The 23,762-nt window shown below is 39.7% G+C and overlaps 1 long non-coding RNA gene across 1 annotated transcript; it reads left to right on the top strand.

Annotated features, from left to right (window-relative positions):
* Window positions 1-29: 29 nt before the first annotated feature.
* LOC118238303 lies at window positions 30-11,779 on the top strand. Its single transcript, XR_004768191.1, has 3 exons — window positions 30-193; window positions 1,469-1,604; window positions 11,368-11,779. It is a non-coding gene; the product is annotated as an uncharacterized LOC118238303 (long non-coding RNA).
* Window positions 11,780-23,762: the final 11,983 nt, after the last annotated feature.

Here is a 23,762-nt window from a genome sequence, read left to right as displayed (position 1 = left end):
TTGGACTGCCTAAGAGCCGAGCTCACTCAGAAATTCCTTCCTGTGGTTCTCGGTTTGTGATTTGCATGCATCCCAGAAAACAGGAAGGGCACCTGAAGTGAACTCCCGTCTTATAAACAAACTTTCACCAGTGACTGCAACCTTCCTGAGAAATGACTGTAGCACTCACCTCACTTTGACAGCGCACTGTATGGTGAATAAAAGAATCCATAGATTCTTAGTTAACATTGAAGGAGCATCGGGTCTTGATTTGTTTATTCCTTGCTTGTTTTGTTTTCATGTCGTGTTAGGGATTGAAGTCAGCCCTTGAGCATTTTATGCGACCTTTCCATTGTTTCATCAGCTTGTTTCTTTCTCCCTATTTACTGAATGGATTTCCTTTAGCACTTTCAAGTGTATATATTTCCATGTGTATAGTTACACACACACACACACACACACACACACACACACACACACACACACATACACACTCTCCTTCCTCCCCACACTATTATTGTAGGTCCTATGCTTGCTCCTTCTGCATTTTGGCTACATGTTTTTCATTATCCTCTCCCTAACTCCCTGAAGATCTGCTCCTTCCCTCTAGTGGTCCTGTTTTGCATCTCAGGCCCCGCCCCATCTACTCACACAGTTTAATCTAGGTCAGTAATGAGGAAAACAAGCCGTGGTTGTCTCTCTGCATCTGGTTTGCTGCACTTTACATAATGATGTCCAGCCTGTTTTTTTTTGTTTGTTTGTTTGTTTGTTTTTGTTTTTTTGTTTTTCCCCTAGCTCTTACACTGGAACCTCCAAGCACATTGGGTCTGCAGCATGAAACTTTCCACCCTGTGCCAAATACATGAGATCATCAAACTATGAAGCAAGCTGGACCTACATAGGCACTAAACATACAGACATTCTGCTTACAAATTTTTTGTTGAAGAAAAAAAAAGATAATTGAAGTTTCTAACTTTCTAAGATTATAAGAAAGAGGGAGACAGATGACTAGGAAGAGTGACTAGTAAAGCTTAGCTTGTATTCTTTCAACCTGTCTTATTTTTATTTTCCCTTTTACTAAAAATAGATTATTTTCTCACAGATCATATAATATATCCTGATTATAGCTTCTTCTCCCTGTACTTCCCCCAGTTTCCTTCCACATCCCCTCCCCTCTGGGTCTACTCTTTTTCTGTCTCCCATTTGAAAAGAACAGGCTTCTAAGAGATAACCAAACTTGACAAAATAAAATAGAATAAAATAAAGAAAAAGCTATTGTGTGAAAGTTGAACACAGTAAGCCAGCAGGAGGAAAAAGAGCCGCAGGTGCAGGCATAAGAGTCAGAGAACCACTCTTTGTCACACTCAGGGATACCATAAAAATACTAAGCTAATTGGGGCAGACCCACATGGGCCCTGTGCTTGCTGCTTCAGTCTTTGGTTCTCCATCCCCTCTGGCTCTTACACTCTTTCTTTCTCCCCTTCCACAGGATTCCCTGAGCTCTGAGGGAAGGGATTTGATGGAAACATCCTATTTAGACTTTCATCACATAATGTCTGTTATGGGTCTTTGCATTTGTTTGCATCTGCCACCAGAGGAATCTTCTCTGGTGATGACTAAAAAAGGTAAATATCATTAGCAGTCATTTTATTGAAGTTTTTTTTTTTTTCAGAGCAATAGTGTTTGGTGTTACCCTAGGTCTCTAGGCTATCTACTCTGGTGTCAATTCCATATTATGGAGTGAGCCTTAAATCAAATCAAACATTGGTTCACTACTTTCATAAGTTCTGTGCCACCATTGCTCTAGCATGTTATGTAGGCAGGACAGACTGTAGGTCAAAGGTTTTTGGCTGGGTTGGTGTACATGTTTCTCTTTTGGGAGCCTGCAGAGTGTTTTCCCACACCAAAGAGACTAGAATATAAAGTAAAGTCTCCATTTGAACAGCACCATTTGTTGAAAATGCTTTCTTTTTTCCAGTGTTTATTTCTGGATTCTTTATCAAAAATCTGGTGTCCATATATGGACATCAATGCCTGAGTCTTCAATTAGATTAATGTCTGATTCTTCAATTAGATGCCATTGATCAATGTGTCTGTTATTATGCCAAAGCAATGCATTTTTTATTAGTATTGCTCTGTAATACAACTTGAAATTGGGAATGGTAGAAGTTCTTTTATTGTTCAAGATCATTTTAGATATACTGTGTTTTTCGTTTTTCTATATGAAGTTGAGAATTATTCTTTCACAGTCCAAAAAGATTTGTGGTAGAATTTTGATGATGATTGCCTTGAATCTGTACATTACTTTTGGTAGGCTGGCCATTTTTATTATGTTAATCTTATTGATCCATGAGCATGGGCAATCTTTCCATATTCTGCTATCTTCTTTAATTTTTTTCTTCAAACACTTGAAGTTTTTACTATACAAGTCTTTCACTTGCTTGGTTAGAGTTACCCCACAATATTTTATATTATTTGAGGCTATTGTGAAAGGTGTTGTTTCCCTGATTTCTTTCTCAGTCCATTTGTCATTTGTATATAGGAGGGCTACTTGGCTGTTGTTAATATTGTATCCAGCTTCTTTTTTTTCTTATTCTTTTATTAGTTCAAATTAGGAACAAGCTTGCTTCACATGTCAATCCCTTCTCCCTCCCCTCCCCCAGCCCTCTCCCTAACCCTCCACCTGGCCCCTGCTCCATACACCCTCATATCCAGCTTCTTTACTGAAAATGTTTATCAGCTGTAGAAGTTCCTTGGGGGAATTTTTAGAGTCAGTTATGTAAACTATCATATCATCTGCAAATAACAATACTTTGATTTCTTCTTTTCAATTTGTATTTCCTTGATCTCCTTCAGTTCTTGTTAAAAATTCAAGTGCCATATTGAATGGATATATAGAAAGTAGACAACCTTGTCTTGTTCCTGATTTTAGTGGAATTGGTTTGAGTTGCTTTCTACCTAATTTGATGTTGGCTATGTGATTGCTGTAAATTGCCTTTATTATGTTTAGGTATTTCTTTTGTATCCCTGACTTCTTTAATCATGAAGGGTGTTGGATTTTCTCAAAGGCTTTTTTGACATCTAGTGAGATAATCATGTTTTTTTTTTCCTTTTAGCTTGTTTATTATGGTGGATCCATTTACTGATTTTTGTATATTGAATCTCTGAGATAAAGTATCTTCTGGTTGGGACCACCAACCTTCAAATAACAACATGTACTCTAATTATTATTATGAAAGCTTGGCCTTAACTTAGGCTTTCTTCTAACTAGATCTGACAACTTAATTAACCTATTTCTATTAATATACACTCTACCATTTCTTTTTCCCATATGTCCAACTTGTTCTGCATCCCACTGGTATCCCCTGCATGCTTAGATTCATCTCTCTGACTTCCTCTCTCTCTCTGCCCAGAAGTCCTACCTTTCCTGCCTAGCTACTGGCCATTCAGCTTTTTATCACACTAGTCACAGCAACACATCTTCACACAGTGTACAAATATTTCACAACAATGAAGTCTACTTGATCATGGTGCATTATCTTCTTAATACATTCCTGCAAGTATTTTATTGAATATTTTTGCATCTATGTTCTAAGGCTAATTGGTCTGAAATTCTCTTTCCTTGTTGAGTCTTTATATGGTTTTGTTATCAGCAAAATTGTGACCTCATAAAATAAATTGTACTATGTTTCTTCTGTTTCCACTTTGTGGAATGATTTGAGTAGTATTGGCATTAGCTTTTCTTTGAAATTCTGGTAGAATTATGTATTAAAACCATCTGGCCCTGGGCTTTTATTTGTTGGAACACTTTTAATGACTGCTTCTATTTTCTTGTGGGCTATGTATCTATTTAAATTATTTAACTGATCTTGATTTAACATTGGTAAGTAAGTGGTAGTAAGTGGTATCTATTGAGAAAATTATCCATTTCTTTTAGATTTTCCAGTTTTGTGGAGTGCAAGCTTTTGAAGTATGACCTAATGAGTCTTTGGATTTCATCACTGTCTGTTATGCTTCCTTTTGAGTTCTGATTTTTAACATTTTGATATTCTCTTTCTGCCTTTTAGTTAGTTTGAGTAAGGGTTTGTCAATTTTGCTGATTTTTCTCAAAGAACCAACTCTTTGTTTCATTAATTCTTTGTATTCTTCTCTTTGTTTTTATTTTGTTGATTTTAGCCCTCAGTTTGATTATTTTCTGCCATCTACTCCTTTTGGGTGTGCTGCTTCTTTTTGCTCTAGACCTCTCAGGTGTACTGTAAAGTTGCTTGTATGAGATCTCTCAATTTTTTTTTTTTTATGTAGGCACTTAGTGCTATGAACTTTTCTTTTAGCATTGTGTCCCATAAGTTTGTGTATTCTGTGTATTTCATTTTTACTGAATTATACAAGGGAAAGCTGCCACAGGTGTTTTGATGCTGAGCTGGGGATGAGACTGGGATTATATTTAGGGGAACAGAGAGAGAGGAGAAGGTCTGAGGATAGCCTACTTGGTTTCTTCCAGTTGTGGCCTATGGGCTAGTAGGGGGTTCCTGATGGAGTAGGGGAAGGGAGGGTATAGTCTGTAGGATTCATTGGGGATATGGGAAGGGGGAAGGAAAGGCTGCAGCTGGTGTTCTGTTGCAATGTTAAGGATGAGACTGAGGGATTGGGTTTGGAGGGGAGCAGGAAGTGGTGAGGGTCTTCACTTAGCTTACCTATCTCACGGTTCTGCTTAGCTGGTGTGTTCCCAGTGAATGTCTGTTGGTGTTGGAGGCTGGGATGGTGGGATGAGTTGGGGGAAAGGAAGTTAGAGGAGAAGATTTTTGTGATCCATTTGTGATGGAGTCAGAAAGGGAAGGGAGACCACAGTGGGTTTCCTGTTGCAGAGCTAGGTATGAGACTCGGGATAGATGGGTGTTGGATCTCAGGAACAAGTAGGAGAGGAGAGATGTGTTTCCACCTTCAGCACACTTATTGCTATTAGAGGAGTAGCCCTTGGGTTAGCAGTAGGTACCTTCTGGCTTTGGGGTTTGGGACAAAGCAACAAGGTGGTGGAGCATGGTTAGTAGTGGAAGATCTGTGGGACCCAAAGGAGATGGGGGTGCAGGTGGGGCAGGGAAGGCTATCACTAGTGTTCTGCTGTACAACTTGGGATGAGGCCCCAACCTTTCTTCTTTTAAAGTAGCTTTTATTCATTGAGTCCATATTTATGGGAGGGGAGAGGATATGCTCTACCCTAGTTTTTAAAATGCCTATCCCCCACTATTAATTCCACCATCCTGGTTGACGCACGTGGTTCTCATTCATCCAATATGACAGTTCCTGATCTATTTCTACACCAACTGGTTTACTCATTCCCATAGTCAGAGTCATTTGGGTTATCTCCTCCCCCCAGATTTTAATATTTTTGCATTGAAAATAGTATGGTGGGGAATAACTCCATAATAGTAGTGTTAGGAATGGACCATAACAGATAAAAGTTATTAAAAAACTCAAATCTACTAAATTCCTGAAGTTGTTTAATCACCACAAAACCACTAGGTGGTGGGAGGGAGATTCTTTAGTCTCACATTCCTCATATTTCCCCTTTGGACTCAACATAAAGGTTGGATCATTTCTTACATCAAGTCAAAAGGACAAAGGACGGACTCCAGCAGTAGAGCTCTGGATTTTCCTGTTGTGACTGAGCTGCCTTCTATCAGAGGAAGACATCTTTGCTACTCAGTTATTAGGCTAGACCTTGTCTTAGGCCCGTCATATCCTGGACTTGCCCATAATGCATGGATTTCAATTATATCAAGGTGGATGTACTTTGTAAACATTAAGGGCACTTTGTATTTTTTTCTTACCTTTCCTAAGCTTTTTCTATTTTTAAGCTTCTTCCTAATTTTCAATTTTGACTGCAGCATGCCATGCTTATGTGTTTATAAGAGAGTAATAGAGAGAGGATTACCGCTCCACTTTTGGTAAAACACCCTCATTTCCTAGGCAATGGTTTAAATACCAAGCACCAAGCAGAAATTAAGAGGAGAAGGTTGTTGTGCCCTGCAAGTGACTGATGAGGAAGAGCTGAAGTAGCATTCCGTGTTCAGCAGAACCAGGGAACTCCAGGCATTTCCCCAGAGCCCTTAACTGGGCTTCTTGGAAACTTTTATTCCAAGATAGCTCAGGGCTCAAGGAAGGGACATGGCAGCATGATAAGCATGGACGCAGAACAGTTTTCATCACAAGGGGTGCGGAAGGGGTACTAGAGCATGCAAAATAAGTGAGACACGGTGGATGGAAATAGCACTCACAAGATCTTTGTACAGTCACTCATATATGGATATTAGACACAGAGCAAAGGACTACCAGCCTACAATCCACACCTCCAGAGAAATGAGGAAACAGGGAGGACCCTATGAGAGACATACATGGTTCTCTGGAGAAGGGGAAAAGGACAAGAACTCCTGAGAAAACTGGGATCACAGAGGGGTAAGGAGGGAGAAAAAAGAGAAGGGGAAAGAGGAGGGGGGAGGAAAACATGAGGGATCAGGAAGACGGAGTCAGAGGAAGAATAGGGAAGAGCAAGAAAAGAAATACCTTAATAGATGGAGCCATTATAGGTTTAAAGAGAAATATGGCACTAGGGAAATGTCTAGAGATCCACAAGGATGACACCAACTAAGAATCTAAGCAATAGTGGAGAGGCTACCTTAAATGTCCTTCCCTTATAATGAGATTAATGACTACCTTAAATGCCACCCTAGAGCCTTCATCCGTAGCTGATGGAAGCAGAAAAAGACACCCACAGCTAAGCACTGGGCCAAACTCCTGGAATCCAGTTGAAGAGAGGGAAGAGGGATGAGCAAAGGGGTCAAGACCAGGCTGGAGAAACCCACAGAAACAGCTGACCTGAGCAAGTGAGAGCACACGGACCCCAGTTATAAATCTGGGAAACCAGGATTGGACTGAACGAAGATTCTGAATGAGGGTGCCAGTTAGGTGCCCCAGGCAGTCTATAGGACCTCTGACAGTGGAACCAGTATTTATTCCTAGTGTACAAATGGACTTTGGGAACCCATTCACCATGGAGGGATACTCTCTCAGCACAGATACATGACGGAGGGGTCTCCCCCAAATGATGTGACAGACTTTGATGATTCCCCCACGGAAGGCCTCATCCTCACTAGGGAGTGGATGGGAGGTGGGATAGAGGGGGTCAGTGAGGGGCACATGAGGATGGAAGAGAGAGGGAACTGAGATTGATTTGTAAAATAAGAATTTTGTTAACTAAAAAAAAAGATCTTTGTACAGTTCATGCATAAGAAGACACACCTCACTTTAAGACAACGTAGAAAACCTAGGAGATGTAGTTCATAGGAGGAAACTTTCAATTGGAATCATAGTCAAATACTCCCCAAGTTTCAGGTTCCTATGGTAACATGATACTTGGTTCCCTGAAGAAAGCCAATGAGTAAAGGTGTAGCCTAGTTGCAACAGAGACTCCCAAAGTTTTGAACATGGGACAACCCTAAAAGGACAGCAGCAACTGTGGAGCGGAGCCAGCCTGAACTATGAGACACATTATGCGTGCTCTATGTGGACCTTTAGTGGACTAGAAGAGCATAAGGCTCACAAATCTGACACTGAGCTGTTAGACTTTGCTTTGATGTTATGTAACTGTGTCCAGAGTCTTTTTTTCTTCTTGGAATAAGAAAGTATGGAACCTGATTTTAATGTCATAGGAGCCCACATTTGAGAACCTTTGGAATTTTAAAGAGGTCGTGGATGCTTTAGAGAAGCTTTGAATTTTGAAAGAGACTTTGCATGTTTTAATGAGACTGAAATTCAAAGTGCTCAAATTTTTAAAGACTGGTGGGACTTTTAAAAGTTGGAATGTGTTAAATTGTGATATAACATTAGTATGAGATCTTGGGGATGAAGAAGAAAGGAAAGGTTATGGTTTAATAGTGATGGGGTTTTGTGCCAAGTTGACAAAGGGTCAATTTTTTTGACTATTTTTTTTATGTCAACTTGACAAAAGTTAGAATCATTTGAGAAGAGGGAACATCAATTGAGAGAATACTCCCAGCAGATTGGCCTGTGAGCAAGCCTGTGGTATATTTTTTAAATTAGTGATTGATGTGGTAGGACCCATCCCATTGTGGGCAGTGCCACCACACAGTAGATGATCCTAGGGTGCACGAGAAAGCAGTCTCTGAAAGCCATGAAGACCAAACCTGTAAGCAGCACACTTTTGAGGCCTCTGCTTCAGCTCCTGCCTCCAGGTCCCTGAATTGTTTGAGTTCCTGCCGTGACTTCATTCACTGATGGAATGTGACTTAGGAGCTGTGAGACAAACCATTTCCTTCTCAAGTTGCCTTTGGTCATGGTGTTTTAGCACATGGTGGAAACCCTTAGACAGTGTTGTCAATAGTGAGTTTGACCATTTTTAAAACCATTGCACAGTAAACTCTCTTGTAAATTCCATAATTCTCCTGCAATAATTCCTCTCCCAGGACAAAACTTGACCTGGAACCCATGGTCAAGAACAAGCTTCATCAGGAACCACTGTGTGCCTGTGACTAACTCACTCATTTTCACACAGTGACATCTGTTTCACTTGACAAACACACAAGCTTCATGGTTAGGCAGTCATCACAATTAGATAGCAGGAACAAGCATGATTTTAAAAGGAGGAGGAATACTCAATTTCAAAGATTTTTGTCTAAATTAACAAATAAGTCTTATACTAAGAACCAAAAATTACCCCCAAAGTCTTTCTGTCAGGTATTTTGTTGCAGTAATAGAAAGCTCTGATTAAAACTGTACTTGGATCATCTTTACAACTCAAAGTATGCATGTGGATCAAATTGCCTCACTACTACAATGAAAGAAATGGCTAAGCTTTTTTAAAAATAGTCTTCCAAGACCTAATTCTTGTACACCAGTGATTTTGTCTGTTAATGAGGAAGGAAGTCTGGTTTACCATAAGCTGACCTTTGCTTTAGGCTATAAATAGAGATGCATGATTCAAGAATTATTTTGCACTCTGCCTCAATAATACAAAGGTAATAATTCCATGTCTACTTATCTTTATCAAGGGAAGATAGTCTGATATCTTTACTTCATTCTTTCATAGAAGCTGTCTTTAAGAAGTCTAGAGAAAGTGTGGGAAAAGTAGCCGGGCCAACGATATGAACAAGACAGAAAATCCAGATAGCTACTGGCACGATGCTAACTCACTGGGTATTTCCACACTCTGCTCAATTTAACTGGTCTTTATTTATGTGCTTGGGCAAATGAATTTTATTCCTGTCTATCAGAAAAAAGATGAGGTTAACAAAACAATTCTGATCACCATCTTCTCTCGGTTTCACATCACATGTGTGTGTCCTGGGGCTGTGATGCTATTCCAATCAAATACTGTGGTAATTTGCCTCCCCTTGAGGCGGGCTTGGCCTTGTGGCTTGTCTCTACCATCAGAATGCAATGGAAGTTACTGGGTGAAGTGCAAGTTCAGAATGCAGTGGAAGTTCTCTCCTTGACTCCACCAGATCTATCTGCTTATGTTCTCTCTCGGGACATTAGAAACACTATGTGAAAAGCCAGCTGGTTTGCTGGAGAGGGAGATAATATGAGAAGAAAACTGTGTCTTTAAAAAACTCATTGATTTCATAACAGTCAGCTAGCTGTCCACCTATGCATGTAAGAGCCACTGAACTGATCCGTACATTATGGACAATAACTGTGATTAGTCCTATTTGAGACTGCTTGCTATACAAGGAGGTACTAACTGATACATATGAACTCAGTGAAAAAGTGAAAAGGGCTGTAAATTTGTAGGCAAGTTTCAATCTGCTTATAATAGAGAACCCTGACTAGAAGTATAAAGCTTAGCTGAAGCCTTGTTACAGAATTGCATATCCATAGACTATTTTGTGTTTTCCTATAGTAAGAAAGAAGATACCATTTCATTTTCTCTCTAATCATTACTGAATGAGCAGATTACAGAAGATGATAGATGGCCCAGTTAAATTTTTTTTGTCATTTGGGAAGATAAAATCCCAACTGAGGAAACAGATAGGTAAGATTGCCTGTAGGCAAGCCTATAGGACATTTTTTTCTGATTAGTGATTAATGCAGGAGTACTACACCTGGGTAGGTAGTCCTCGGTTGTATTAGAAAGCTGATTTTCCGCTCTTCATTCCTCACAGTGAAGCTGTGGGCTTCTCTGACAGGTTTTTCTCTCTCAACTTTGTAGTGAGCATTCAAGTTCCACCATGGAAAATGTACTGAGTCTCATATCCCTTCTCACCACCCCGATTGCTTGCTTCCTGGTACACACCACCATCTCTCCCACCTGGATGCTGGCATTGCATGAAGTAGTTTTCTAATCTTCAGCTCATGTCCAGCCTGTAACCTATAGGAATTCCACAATAATCATTTGACCTTTTAAACACATGACTTCAGCCTGACCCAATCTTCCACTGTGTTTCCATTATATTCAAGTTGAGTGACTTTTCACTGTGGGTTCTACCCAGATGGTCCTTGAGTACCCATTCCCTTCCTTCCGTTGCTGTTGCTCTCTGAGATGCAGCCAGGGTCCTCTGTGTTTGCATTTGATTTTAAAGATTTGCAGCAGTTACTCACTGTAGCTGCCCAGAAATCTCTCCTCTGAAATTCATGGAACCCTTCTCCTGTGTCCATGAAGCCTCTGCTAAGTGCCACCTCCTTGGAACTGTCTTCCTGATGATGCTCTAAGTGACACATGTCTTTTGCCCTTTCTCTATTAATCTGCCATGACTTATTTTTCCTTGAAAAAACTCAACAGGAGCATGTGTGTTTGCTGGCAATGTTATACCATGGTTGTCTCTTAATTATGATATAATCACCATATGAGTAAAACTGTATTTTTATTGAAAACAAATGGCTATTGAATCAACTGCTTTTACTGTTATGTGGAAAATTAATAGTTCATATAAATGGTATGGACATGGGTGTGAATATTAGTTATGATGCTTTCTAGGGATAATAGATTAGTAATTCCTTGATAGTACTGATAATTGCTATTATTATTAATAGTAATTTTATCTTATTAACCTAGTTTCTAATGGGCTTCCAAGGAGATAATGGGAATTGATAAACTCCAGTTACACAAAGATGGTGGACTACTCTTTGCAATTGCTTGTGTACTCCTCCGCCAGCATGCATATATGATGTTTATTTGACCAGGATAAGATTGCTGTGAAATTTGCAGATATAAAATATGTTCGGGTGTGTACCAAAATGCCTGGTATTCTTCAATTCTTCAGTATGTCAAGAAGTGCTTTTCTATCCCCACTTTACTTGCCTTTGTTTGTTTGTTTTTTGAGACACCTATTCACAGTTCAGCTGACTATCCACTGAACTCTCTTCTGTTTCCAGGTTCTGACTAAACTGGAGGAAAACAAATGGAATTTCTGCACTAGGAGCTACCATGAGTAAGACTGAAAGTGAAGAATAACCATAGATTTGGCAATAATAATGACAATGATGATGGTGGTGATGATGATAATTCGTGATCTCATATTTTCTGAGACCAATGCTAAGCAATTGACCAGTTTTCTATAGTGAGTTACATAAAGCTGCAAGAACAGATGTTTGTGAGGACTTCGTTATAGTAAACTGACATCTACATGCATTAGAAAGAAGACTAAAATCAAAGCAAATGGTGAGATCTAAAATGCAGCCAGTGAAAGTCAAAAACACCCTGGAGAAAATCAACATTGTCCTTCTAGTTGACTCTCCTTGTATCAATGTGACACCAAAAATTTGTAAATGAGTAGTTTCAATGTATAGTGGGAGAAAACTCATAGTTTTTAAAAAATGATTTTACAAATTTGCAGTATAAGTTGTAATAAATTCTTACTAAATATACAATTCATGTAGAATTGTAAAATCATTCTGAAAACAAGTTTTTTTTTTTTTTTTTTTTTTTTTTTTTTTTGGTTTTTCGAGGCAGGGTTTCTCTGTGTAGGTTTGGAGCCTATCTTGGCACCTGCTCTGGAGATCAGGTTGGCCTTGAACTCACACAGATTTGCCTGCCTCTGCCTCCGGAGTGCTGGAATTTAAAGGTGTGTGCCATCAAACAAAACAAATCTTATAACTTATAATAATAAATTCTCTTTAAATTATTAAAATATAACAAGCAAAAATAAGTGTTATAAGTTCCCCTGACCAGTTCCTGCCATGGCCTGACATAAGTTAGTAGAAAATTAGCAATGAATCACTTTGGTTCCAGTTAACCTCCTCCTTTGTGTGACTATAACACAGTCTTGTTTGTTCCTCATCCAACTGGTCCCAAACCCAATACAGCCACAGTGGCTGGCCATAAAATAACTTCTCACTAAATAGCAGAATCTGGTAAATGTGTTTCTTTTTCAAGTTTAGATAGTGTGTTCTTTCAGCTAGCCCATCACGATCTAAGGAGAAGCCTATGTATTTAATAAGCCTGGTCTTATAAGCTCTTTCAACCCTTCCATTTCACTGCCAAAAAGTTAAGCCCTGTCATCCCAAATTTTTCCTTTGACTCTTACAGGCACCTCTTTATCTTGTTGATTTGAATAATAATTTTATTGTTGTTTTGTTAGACCTGTTTTGTCGTACTGCGTCTCACCTGCCATGTGCACTCAAACCTAATTTCCTTACATGTCTAGGTTCCTCTGGTAAGAGGGTATACTGTCTATGGTCAATCTCCAGAGACACTGTAACATTAAATTAGAAGAAATCTCCATATGTAATTATTTTCATTAGCTATCATCAAAAAGATTTACTTCTAACTGATTTCCTCATCATCCATGTGAAATTCATGATAAAATACTAAATTATAACGTGGGGTGGTGGAAACAGCAGCTGTCAAACACCTGTCAAATATAAACAGACATTGTATAAGGAAAATTACAATTTTTGTCTTTTCTGTTTCAGAAATGAAGAAACTAAATGCTTAGAGTTGGTGTTCTTAAGATCTTCTATGATGTAAGGAAGAGAAAATGTGTTAATCTTCATGCTGAAAGCTTGATTCTGCATTTTGAAATTCCAGAAGTAAAGACTAATTTAGTATTGTTAAAAATGTTAAGGTAACACTAAATTAACAAAAAGATTGTTTATCATCTAAATATATATAGAATTTTAAAATGAGGAAAAATTGAATAATAAAAGTCAGAAATGGAGAAAAAAGAAACCAAAAAATCATTGAGTTAGTTCTCATGTGTCCAAGATTTTGATAAAAGCAAAATAATCATTTGTGTCTAATGTGATGGGTATAGAAACTCTATTTCATGGTAGGTGTCCATCTTGGTGCCCAGTAGTCATTTGTCTGTACTCTAGTCCCTGGAATATAATTTCCAAGTAACCCTGAGTTGGTGGCTTCCCAATTGTGAAATATACAGGCATGACCATATACTTGTTATGTTATGGCTAACAGCTTTCTAGGTTTCTGTATAACTTTCTTGTGCAGGTGTTCTGGTCAACTTGACTACATAATCTTGAAGAGCAAAACAGTTCTTGGCTTGTTTGTGTAAATATTCAAGGTCTTTTGCCTTTAAAAATTCTTCCCTTACTCCAATTCCCACAGCAATCTCAAGTTCATCTCAGAGATTGCTGTCCTGAAAATAGTAATAAATTTATCTTTTAATTATAATTGGATTGAGTTTATAGTCTTTCCCTATGGGTCAGGACCATAACACAATATCCAAAGATGATAAGATTGGATAAAAACCTTACACCAAACTTATGATGCTTCAAAAGGAATCATGTAAAATATAAATGTGGCACAGAGTCAGAAATTAGTGCATCTGTCAACTATAGTCAGAGAAGAGGAAACCTATTTATAGTAGATGGTGATTAACACAGAGACCACTGGCGAAGATGTAAAATATAAGAAGACTATAAGAAGAATGCACAGCCCTACAAAGGATACTTCTATGAAGTATCATAACTTCTCCTCTGAAGGCTCAGGGATCATTACAGCAGGCAGAATAGAAGAGGTGTAAAAGCCAAAGATAGCAGATGATTCTAAGGATACTAAGTCCTTCAGACACAAGAAAGCAACTGCATGTATGGACTCACAGTGATTGTGACACTGTGCTCAAGGAGGGTGTAAGCACAAGCATAACAAAATCCAAGCATGGAGACAGGAGAGGTACGTATAACTCCCAATCCCCAGGGGAAGCAGTTCTGGCCATGGATAAACAACAATAAAAAAAAAAACAATGCAAAGGGATGAATCTGGGAGGAAGTCAGGGAAGGTATGAATATGATCAATAAACTCTGTAAGAAATTCTCAAAGAACTAATGAAAAAGGAAAAAATAAAAGAGGGAGTTTGAATATTAAAGAATAGAAAATAACTAGCCAGAAATGCAAAAGGATAATTATTTATATTCGTGTGAGATCAATTACTCTTTGGGGAGAAAATATTAATAGACATAAAAACTAGAAGGAAGACATAAATTTGTATGAGTCTAGTAATTTGGTTGTATGTGATATAGCATAAACATTCACAGAAGTAAAAGGAAAAAGAGCTAAACCCTCCCCTTTCATAGGACATTTGAGCGCACCATGTACTCTGGTCAGAACCATAAAGCTAGTGAAAAAAAATGACTGGCATGAGAATTAGAAATGAGGGGCTGGGGCATGGACATGATTGGTATAATACTTGCTGCATAGCCACAAGAACCTGAGTTCAGGTTACTCACACCCACAAAAAAACCAGGTGTGGCAATGTGTACCTGTAACATTAACATTGGGTTGGAGCAACAGGAGGATCCCTGGGGCTTGCTACCCACCAACTATTCTAGCGGATTTAGTGAGCTTTCAGATTCTGTGTGAAACCGCGACTGAAAAAAATCAGATGGAGAGTGACCCAGGATTAAACACAAAGTAGAAATCTGTCCTTGGCACTCAGGTTCACATATGTGTACCTGCATAAACACACCCACAAATATGTACATACAAGGACAGGTACATACAACCATGCAGATACACATGTGCACACATGTGCAAAAATTGGAAGGTGAGGAAAGGAGTGCCTTTCATTGAAATATGGTATGTTTGTCTAAGAAATCAGTCACACAGCACATAAAAGCTTTACTGGAGTTTGACAGAGTAGATCAAACAGCATTAAGCAAAATCCAATTGCAAAGACAGAAAAAGGATATCACCATTTTGAATCTTCCAAACTTAGTCTTAGAATCTTCCAGACTTAGTCAATATTCATCAATAATTGTAACATTGAGAATAATGATGATCATTAGATAAAAAGTACATAGCTACAAATATATGCATACACTTATTGCTTTACTTAAAAGTTAGACATGCAATTGTAATAATCCCCATTATTGAAAATCCAAAACTCTACACACTGATTTTGATGATTTGTACTGAATGTAGACTTTAAAAGTTATATGTGTTAACAGCTTTCTTTGGCAGGGGTTCCATATTGCTGGCATCTCCAACTTTCTTGAGCCTCCTTTGTATCTTTGGCTTCACGAATGCAGTTCTGTGCAGTGCCTTCTCAGCACCTGTTTGCTCGCCATTTGTCTTCCAGTTTTGAAGATTCAACAGAAGTCTCCATGTCCTGATGAATATAACATGATCCCAAGGTAGAGTCCCTTCCACCATGTCCAAGAATGTCTGCTTCCTCTCCTTCCAGTTTAGACCTTTTGATTATTTGTTAAGTGAATAAGACAAACATAATTGCACTGTCTTTAATCTTTGTTATAATTTTAATTGTGTTATTTTAAAACTCTGTAGTTTTGTAACTACCTTTGAAAAACTACTTGCAATTATTTATTATTTATTTTAAAGCCATATCTTCTATCCAATTTTCGTTATCTGGATAGCTGATTCTTTTCTCATTGATCTGTACTATGTGATGGTTTGAATGAGAATGGCTTCCAAAGGCTTATATATTAGATGCTTGGTGGAACTGTGTGGGAAGGATTAGAATGTATAGCCACGTTGAAGAAGGTGTGTCATTGTCAGTGGGCTTGAAGTTTCAAAACTCCATGCTAGTCCCAGTTAGCTCTTTTTCTGTGTTTCCTTGTGTCTGTGTATCAGGATATAAGCTCTCAGCTACTGCTCCAGTGCCAAGCTTGCCCACCTCTGCCATGTTGCCTGCCTTGACAGTCATATACTCAGGAAACTTCAAGACAGATAAACGCTTTCTTCTTAAGTTACCTTGTCATGGTGTGTTAGCAATGCAACAGAAAAGTAGCTACGACATACATGCTGACACATTTCAAGGGAACTAGATGTTTATCAACTATTTTGTGCTGTTAAGATTCCTCAAACAATTCTCCTGGTCATTTTGCATGTGCTATTGCTATTGAAAAGAAGTGTGAATGCGTGCATTCACGCACGCTCGCATTGCTGTCAAAATTGTGAATCTATTTTCAACAGGCTTCAAAGCCTTGTACCATGCTTAGACATAATTTTCCCACTTCAAAAGTACAATGAAATTCTCCCACATTATTTCCTGGGTTCACTTTTACTTTGTTTTTGACCATCTGATACTTGTGTTGCAAGATATCATAATAGATGGGGACATTTTTGGTTAACAGAGAAATCAGGCACTAGGGAAATGTCTGGAGATCTACAAAGATGACACCAGCTAACTATCTCAGCAATGGAGGAGAGGCTACCTTAAATGCCCTTCCCTGATTATGAGATTGATGACTGACTTATATGCCATCCTATAGCCTTCATCTAGCAGCTGGTGGAAGTAGAAGCAGACACCCATAACTAATCACCCAACTGAACTGGAACCCAGATACAGAGAAGGACCAGTGAAGAGCACAGAGGTCCAGACCAGGCTGGTGAAACCCACAGAAACAGCTGACCTGAACATCCGGGAACTCTTGCTCCCCAGTCTGATAGCTGGAATACCAGCATGGGACTGATCCAGACCCCAGGAACATGGGTTTCTGTGAGGAAACCTCAGAAATCTATGGGACCTCCTGTAGAAGCCCAGTATTTATCCCTTGCATAGGTGTGGACTTTGGGAGCCCATTCCATATAGAGGAATACTCCCTGAGCCAAGACACACGGGGGTGGGCCTAGGCCCTATCCCAAAGGATATGAAAGACTCTGATGACCCCCTATGGAAGGCCTCACCCTCAGGGGGAGCAGAAAAGATGTGTGACAGATAAGGTTTTAGTTGGGGGGGGGGTAGAGGAGGACAGGTGGGAGAAGGGAACTGGGATTGTCATGTAAAACAATCCTGTTTCTAATTCAAATGAAAAAGTTGGAAAAAAAAAAGAAGTAGGAGGAGATATAACTGCACCACCACCTCCCATAGTTATCCACTTAATTGTTTTCTACCCACTGGTTTTAAATGTCCAGTTTTTCAGAAAATGTGGGAAATAAAGGTCCTTACTTCATAGGAAGAGTTCCAGAGACTCAGAGTAGTGAAAGCCAGACACTTTGTTTTATGGCTTTGCAAAGTCCAGTGTCACTCTAAGATAGCAGGAGCACTGATTGTAGAGAACAATCTTTATAGCCCTGGATTCACAGGGCTTCCTCAATTTCCTCATTTCCTGAGTAACCAGGGAGGTGAAATCTCATGTCATTGAATCCTACCTTCCTTTCTGCCCCTAACAAAACTCTGTGTTAGCTCAGCTCCATGTCTCACATCCTGTTTATTATAAAGCTTATCTGACACAGGACCTTGCAGTCAAGCTCAGCTGGTGGCTGGCAGCTAAACTTCTGCTTTAGGTGTGGAAAGGTTTGTTTAGCAGAGTGGGTGAGGGGTTAGGCAGACTACCGGGTGTTTGCAGGGCTCTAGTGCTTCCTGTGTCTTTGTATCTGTACTAAAGCAGGAGCCTCTGAAAAGGACTTCAGTTGTTATTTCTTACAAAGTGTAGTTTCTTTTTCTTCCTGCTTCTGACTATTTATCATCGATCATCTGTTTATTATCTATCACTTCCCTCTCAATCTATTAATCAATCAGTCTATCTATCTATCTATCTATCTATCTATCTATCTATCTATCTATCTATCATTTATATCACCTACCTAACAATCTATCAATCAACCTCACCTGCCTGTCTGTGTTCCTATCTATCTATCTATCTGTCTGTCTGTCTGTCTGTCTGTCTGTCTGTCTGTCTGTATGTATCTATCTATCTGTATGTATGTATGTATCTATCTATCTATCTATCTATCTATCTATCTATCTATCTATCTATCTATCTGTCATTAGGCTATGTGGGCTTTCCATTGGCTGTATTGCTATTACTATTGGCATTTTTGAAATTACAGAAGTGCAGTTATTTTTGTAAGTAAACTTTAACATTATTTGTCCCACTCCACAACTTTCATTTCCTTTAGCTTTTTTGAGACAGAGTCATGTTATATAACCCTGACTGGCCTGTAGCTTGCTCTAAAGAACAGGCCAACTTCTAATTTATGGCTATTTTCTTGTTTCAGCCTCTTATGTGTTGGGATTACAGGTGTGTACCACCAGGCCAAGTTTCTTGGACGTTCATGAACTGTGATTTTTATTATTGACGTAGGCAACCCATGGCCTGGCCAATGAGTTCATGGTAACTTGGTTAGTTAACTACCAAGTCTGCTCCCCTCTCAGGGTTATTTTCAGAGATGACAACTATAGTCTTCTGGCTCTCAGTCTAAAACTTCTTACGCATGTTTTTGTAATTCTTATGCACCAAATGCAAATTAGAAAATCTAGCTGAATCTTCCCTCACAATAGATCCAGCTTCCAGTCCCTTCTCAGCAGCTCCGTTGCTAATGCCTTCACTTCTTTCTACTCTGTTCGTCCTGTGAACATTCAAGCCCATTCTTGCTAGAATAGCATGCTAAGGGCAAAATTAGACCACATGAGACAGCTTCTCAACCAGCTGCTTACTGGCTTCTCATCTCACTTAAAGTTTTCACGGTGTCCTGAGTGGCCCCTGTAATCTGGCCTTTGTAAACCCTCCCTGGCCCAGACCTTGCTTACTCCTCCTTCCTGTTAATTCTCCTGTAGTCACTGGCATCTGCCCATCTCACAATCCATTCTCCCCCTGCAGAGCTGTCCTTAGGGCCTTTGCTCAAATCATCCCAAGAGGATTTTTCCAGTTACCTATACAAAGCTCACCTTCTCTTCTGCTTCACTCAACACAGGCCATGTGTGGATCATCTCTCTCTGTTCCTTACTAGGAACTGAGCTTCCCAAGGACAGCTTTCAACCTACTCGGGTCATGATGATACTGTTAGTGATTAGACACAGTAAATGCTCAAAAGCCATTTTTGCTGACTGAGCCCATGGGTTAAAAACAATATCATTCTCTAAGAAGCATGTACACAAAAACAAAAATCTGAAATACTATGTCAAAGATTTGAAAAGATTACACTTCATAAGGAAAAAATAGAAAAGTTGGCAACAACAGAATTGTCCTTTATAGTCCCAATAACACTAACACAATTCCTAACTATGAAGATTTAACCTTTAAAATTACAATGATGCTATGTGAGACATGTGGTTTTTATTTACTGCTGGCAGCCATTGGAGGTTATGAAATAAATTTTAGAAATGAAATTAATGTAAAAGAGGTGACACGGGCAAATTGAGGCATGAGGTTAAAGGTATTTCCCCAAGGTGTCCACCCATCAGGTGGCAAAGACAAGATCTGGACCCAGGAGGTCCCTTGACTGCTAAACAATGCTATCTAGCTATTTTTATTTCCCAACTGTGTTCCTTCTGGGCACAGCCCATCTTGGGGATTATTTTTCGTATCTTTACAACAGAGGGAATGGGGTTAGACTACGTGATGTGCTGAATTCTGCAAAACGAATGTCAGTGGTTTGTGCTGAGCCAAGGGCAACATCATCTATGTGAGTTATCTGTGTAGTTGCAAACTAAAAGAATACATTCGAATTCGACCTGGAGAGTATCAAGGCGTAGTGAAAACTCGAAAAGCACTGTTATTATTTCTGAATGTTCATTCAGGCAACATAGAACAACACCCGAGGGAAGTAATTTGGGAAATTCAGGGGAAATGGGATTGAAAATTGGAGCTGAGCCGGATCACATCTGAGAAGTGATGGCTTCACATCACCCTCTTGTGGTCATAACATAGAACTACAAAGTATGACTTAAAACGTAGTTACTGAAAAATAGGCTTTTCCTGTTTCCTTCCAAACACTATGATCCAGATCTAAGGGATGGTAATACTCTGCCCATGCTTATACCAATACATTTATTGAAAAATACATTATCTTAAATTACTTCAGGATAAGGCATGGATTCATTAGCTAGTGCAGCATTTCTAGCCCTTTGTGATCTGGGGTCAGCTTCCTTCCTGTCCTATGATCCAAATAAAGCCACCTTTTTCCCGCTCACAAGGCTTCTGAATGTATCAAGTAGTGGTATCAATGCCTTTTGCAGCCACTTCTCTTAGAAGATGTCTCTATATCTGGAAGACCAACTAAAGCATCTTTAGGACCCCGAGTCTCTGCCACTGAGAGTCTACTTTTCCAGAGCTGGACAGTGTTTGGTTTGGCTTTTGTATCTCTCAGGACCTAAGACAATGTGACCTCAAGAAAGGGGGTACACTTTGTGATTTAAAATATTCTTTTTTGGAGGAGAGTGGTAGTGATTGAACCCAATGCCTTGGGCGTGCTAAGCAAGCACTTGGCCACTTCTGTCACTGAAGTATATCTCTAGCCATAACGGTAACACACACACACATACACACACACACACACACACACACACACACACACACACACACACACACACACACACACACACACAATACAGGGTCTCATGAAGGGTGTAGTCTAGCCTTGAAATTGCTATATAGCCAAAACTGACATTGAACTCTCAAAATTCCAGTTTCCACATTCCACAAGTTGGTATTATATGTATGTACCACCCCTCAGGGCCTAAAATATTCTTACTTTCAATTTATCTTGAGAAATTTATACAATTGAAAACAACTATTTAGCTCAGGCTCCTACTTGTCACTTAGGGCACTTAAACGATCCTGTGGTGGTTTTCCAGTTCCACTCTTTCCTTGTTCAGTCAGCTTCCAAGTAGATGTTAGCATGCAATCTCCTAATCTAATCTCAGTAGGCCACAATGATGTGACTTCCGACAGTAGATTCTGTGTACCACAGATTTACCTGTACTATTATACCCACAAGCCGGATATGGTACTGAATGCACAAACAGTGCTGAAATATCTTATGCATAATCTAAAGTAAACTTTCCACTCTCATATTTTTTGATGAAATGAATGTTATTGTATGTATGTGATATCTTTGAAGCTTGTAGGTCAACACTCTGCTACTTTCAGCTTGTTTAGGTACCCCACTTTAATGATTAGTGTAGAAAATCATCATCAGCATTATTATTTTTATTATTTTATTATGTTTTGAGTATGTTGTGTACATATTTAGGAGTGTGAGTGAGTTTGTGGAAGTCATTCTGTCGCTTTCCACCTAACTTCTTGACTCAGGATCTGTCACTGACCCTGAAGCTAACTATTTGGCCCAACCAGCTGGCTAGGAAGCTCCAGAGGTTCTCCTGTCTCCACTTCCCAACACCTAGCTCACAGGCACATGCTGCCACCTCTGGCTTTCATGTGGGTGCTAGAGATCCAGACTCCTGTCCCCATGTTTTGTAGTATGCACTTTGCCAACTGAGCCACACCCCCAGCCTTGCAATACTGTTATGAAAAGCTTTTCAATATCCCAATGGAGAGGCTTGTGCACCACTGGTGTGAATACAAATCTACCTTGGAAACTATTGATTTAAAGAACAGAAACAAAGCTTTCCATGCTATAAAGACTGACTAAATTCACCTTTCTACCCTGTCTCTGAGTACTGTGTCCCCGTTGGTAACACACTTGGTCCCAGGCCTCTAGGATGAATTGTGGGTAATGGAGGCATACTTGCCTACCCATTTCTGGGTCCTTGCATATGCATGGGATGTTCTTTTACACCATTGGTGTATCATGAATGAGTCCCCAACTGTATTTATTTTTAAAGAGTTGATTTTTATTGCCTGCCCCCCACCACGTGCATGGAAGCCAGAGGACAAGTTTTGGAAGTTCTTTCTTTCCACCATGGATTGCATGGATCAAACTCAGATCTTCAGTCTTGCAATGAAAGCTCTTTTACCCTCTAAGCCATCTCAGTGAGCTGACTCCTGTTTATTTCTGACAAAATCATATCGTACCAAGGCAAATACAGTTGTCATGGGAAAGATGCAGAGTTTCAGCCTTGCTCTTACTAGTAACCATTACACCCCACCCCTGGAGGGGTGGGCATTGCCCATATCCTTAGTCTTGACTCCATACACATTGGTTTATTTCCATTCATTAACTTAGTATGATAGCTTGGCTTTCTAAGAAACACTTTGGATGTGTCTCCTCCTTCACTTCCCTGCACTGCCATCCAAACCATGAATCTGACAACTCCATATGTTCACAGTGGAAAGAGAAACCATGTCTGTTCTGCTCACCACTGACTGTGCATGACAAGGCCCATGAACTATTACGAAGCTTAAACTACGTAATCTCATTCTCTAGGATCACCCTAGGAGCTAACAAGACTCTGACAGATTGACTGACAGACAAATATAATGAACTTCTGTGGGGCTTTTGTGCCTTTGAGGAACACAAGGGTAGCTTGTCCCAGAGGGGCTTCCCCTGAGCCAATCAACCGAGCAATCCCAAAGGAAGCCTGCCTAACATCGCCATAATGAACCCAGAGTCACAGGGACCAACTGATTGCCAAGTCTCTATGCATATGGTGCTCTTTCTTGCTAAACTTCCCCAGAGCTCCTCTGCTTGTTTAACTTTCCTTAATAACCAGCAGATGGCTTCTGTCTGGGCAGTCATCAGCTGGTGCTTAGCAATCGCACATTCAAGAGGAGGCATGGGGCTTGTTAGGGGTGGGTATCCAGATGCCGACATGCAGAATGTCAGGTGAAATTATCAGGCACCATCTAATTGGTGTTGGAGGCAGTGAGGACAGCTGAGAGGGGTATAGGAGGACTCCTTCCTGGAAGGGGCAACTATTGCTCAACAATGTGTGCGAACTAGGAAAGGCAAAGTTTGTGGTATTCAGGAACTGCTATAGACTAGAGACTTGTTATTTTATGAGTCCTCAGCATTACACATGGTGTCCTAGGGGGCTCTCATTAATGTAGAGTGAATACAAATTTAGAGGTACCATTTAATCATTTATTCAAATACCAAAAGGTTTGGCATGACCTTGCACTATACTGGGCTAGATCTAGTGTATACTGCACTTGGGATCAAACAGTGAAAAGTGATGTTTATTCATTAGTTGTTATTAACTTTTACAATTGTATTATTATCATGTTTGAATGACAAACCATAATTGTATAGAGTTATTGGGCACAAGTTGATGTTTTGTCATATGTACATAATGTGACATTACACAAATAAGAGTTAGAGCATCCATGAAGTAGAATCAGCAGAAAAATAGCCCACTTAGCTTAAGTGGGAGTGACTTAGGTAGACCTCGAATAAAGTAGGTGTTGAGCATCTGGAAGACAGGAAAACTTAAGTTGATGCAGCTGAGCAATGAGGAAAATGAAGAAAAGTAGCATCAGAGCAAATCTGGAACAGTCCATGAACACTGTCTCCTGGCCAGCCCAGCTGTCCTTTCTGGGTAGGACTGCAAGATGTGACAGATGGAAGAGTATCCTGTCAGGGAATGGGTGAGTTCTCTGCATGAAAGCTCAGCTAGCTTCTCTCTAAAGGGCTTCATTATCCAGTATTGAGGGTGGGAAACACCACATTT

This window comes from Cricetulus griseus, chromosome 2 (assembly GCF_003668045.3).
Source record: "Cricetulus griseus strain 17A/GY chromosome 2, alternate assembly CriGri-PICRH-1.0, whole genome shotgun sequence".
NCBI classification, from domain to species: Eukaryota; Metazoa; Chordata; class Mammalia; order Rodentia; family Cricetidae; genus Cricetulus; species Cricetulus griseus.
The sequence above is the reverse complement of the archived record's forward strand: the minus strand, read 5'-3'. Positions and strand labels throughout refer to the sequence as shown.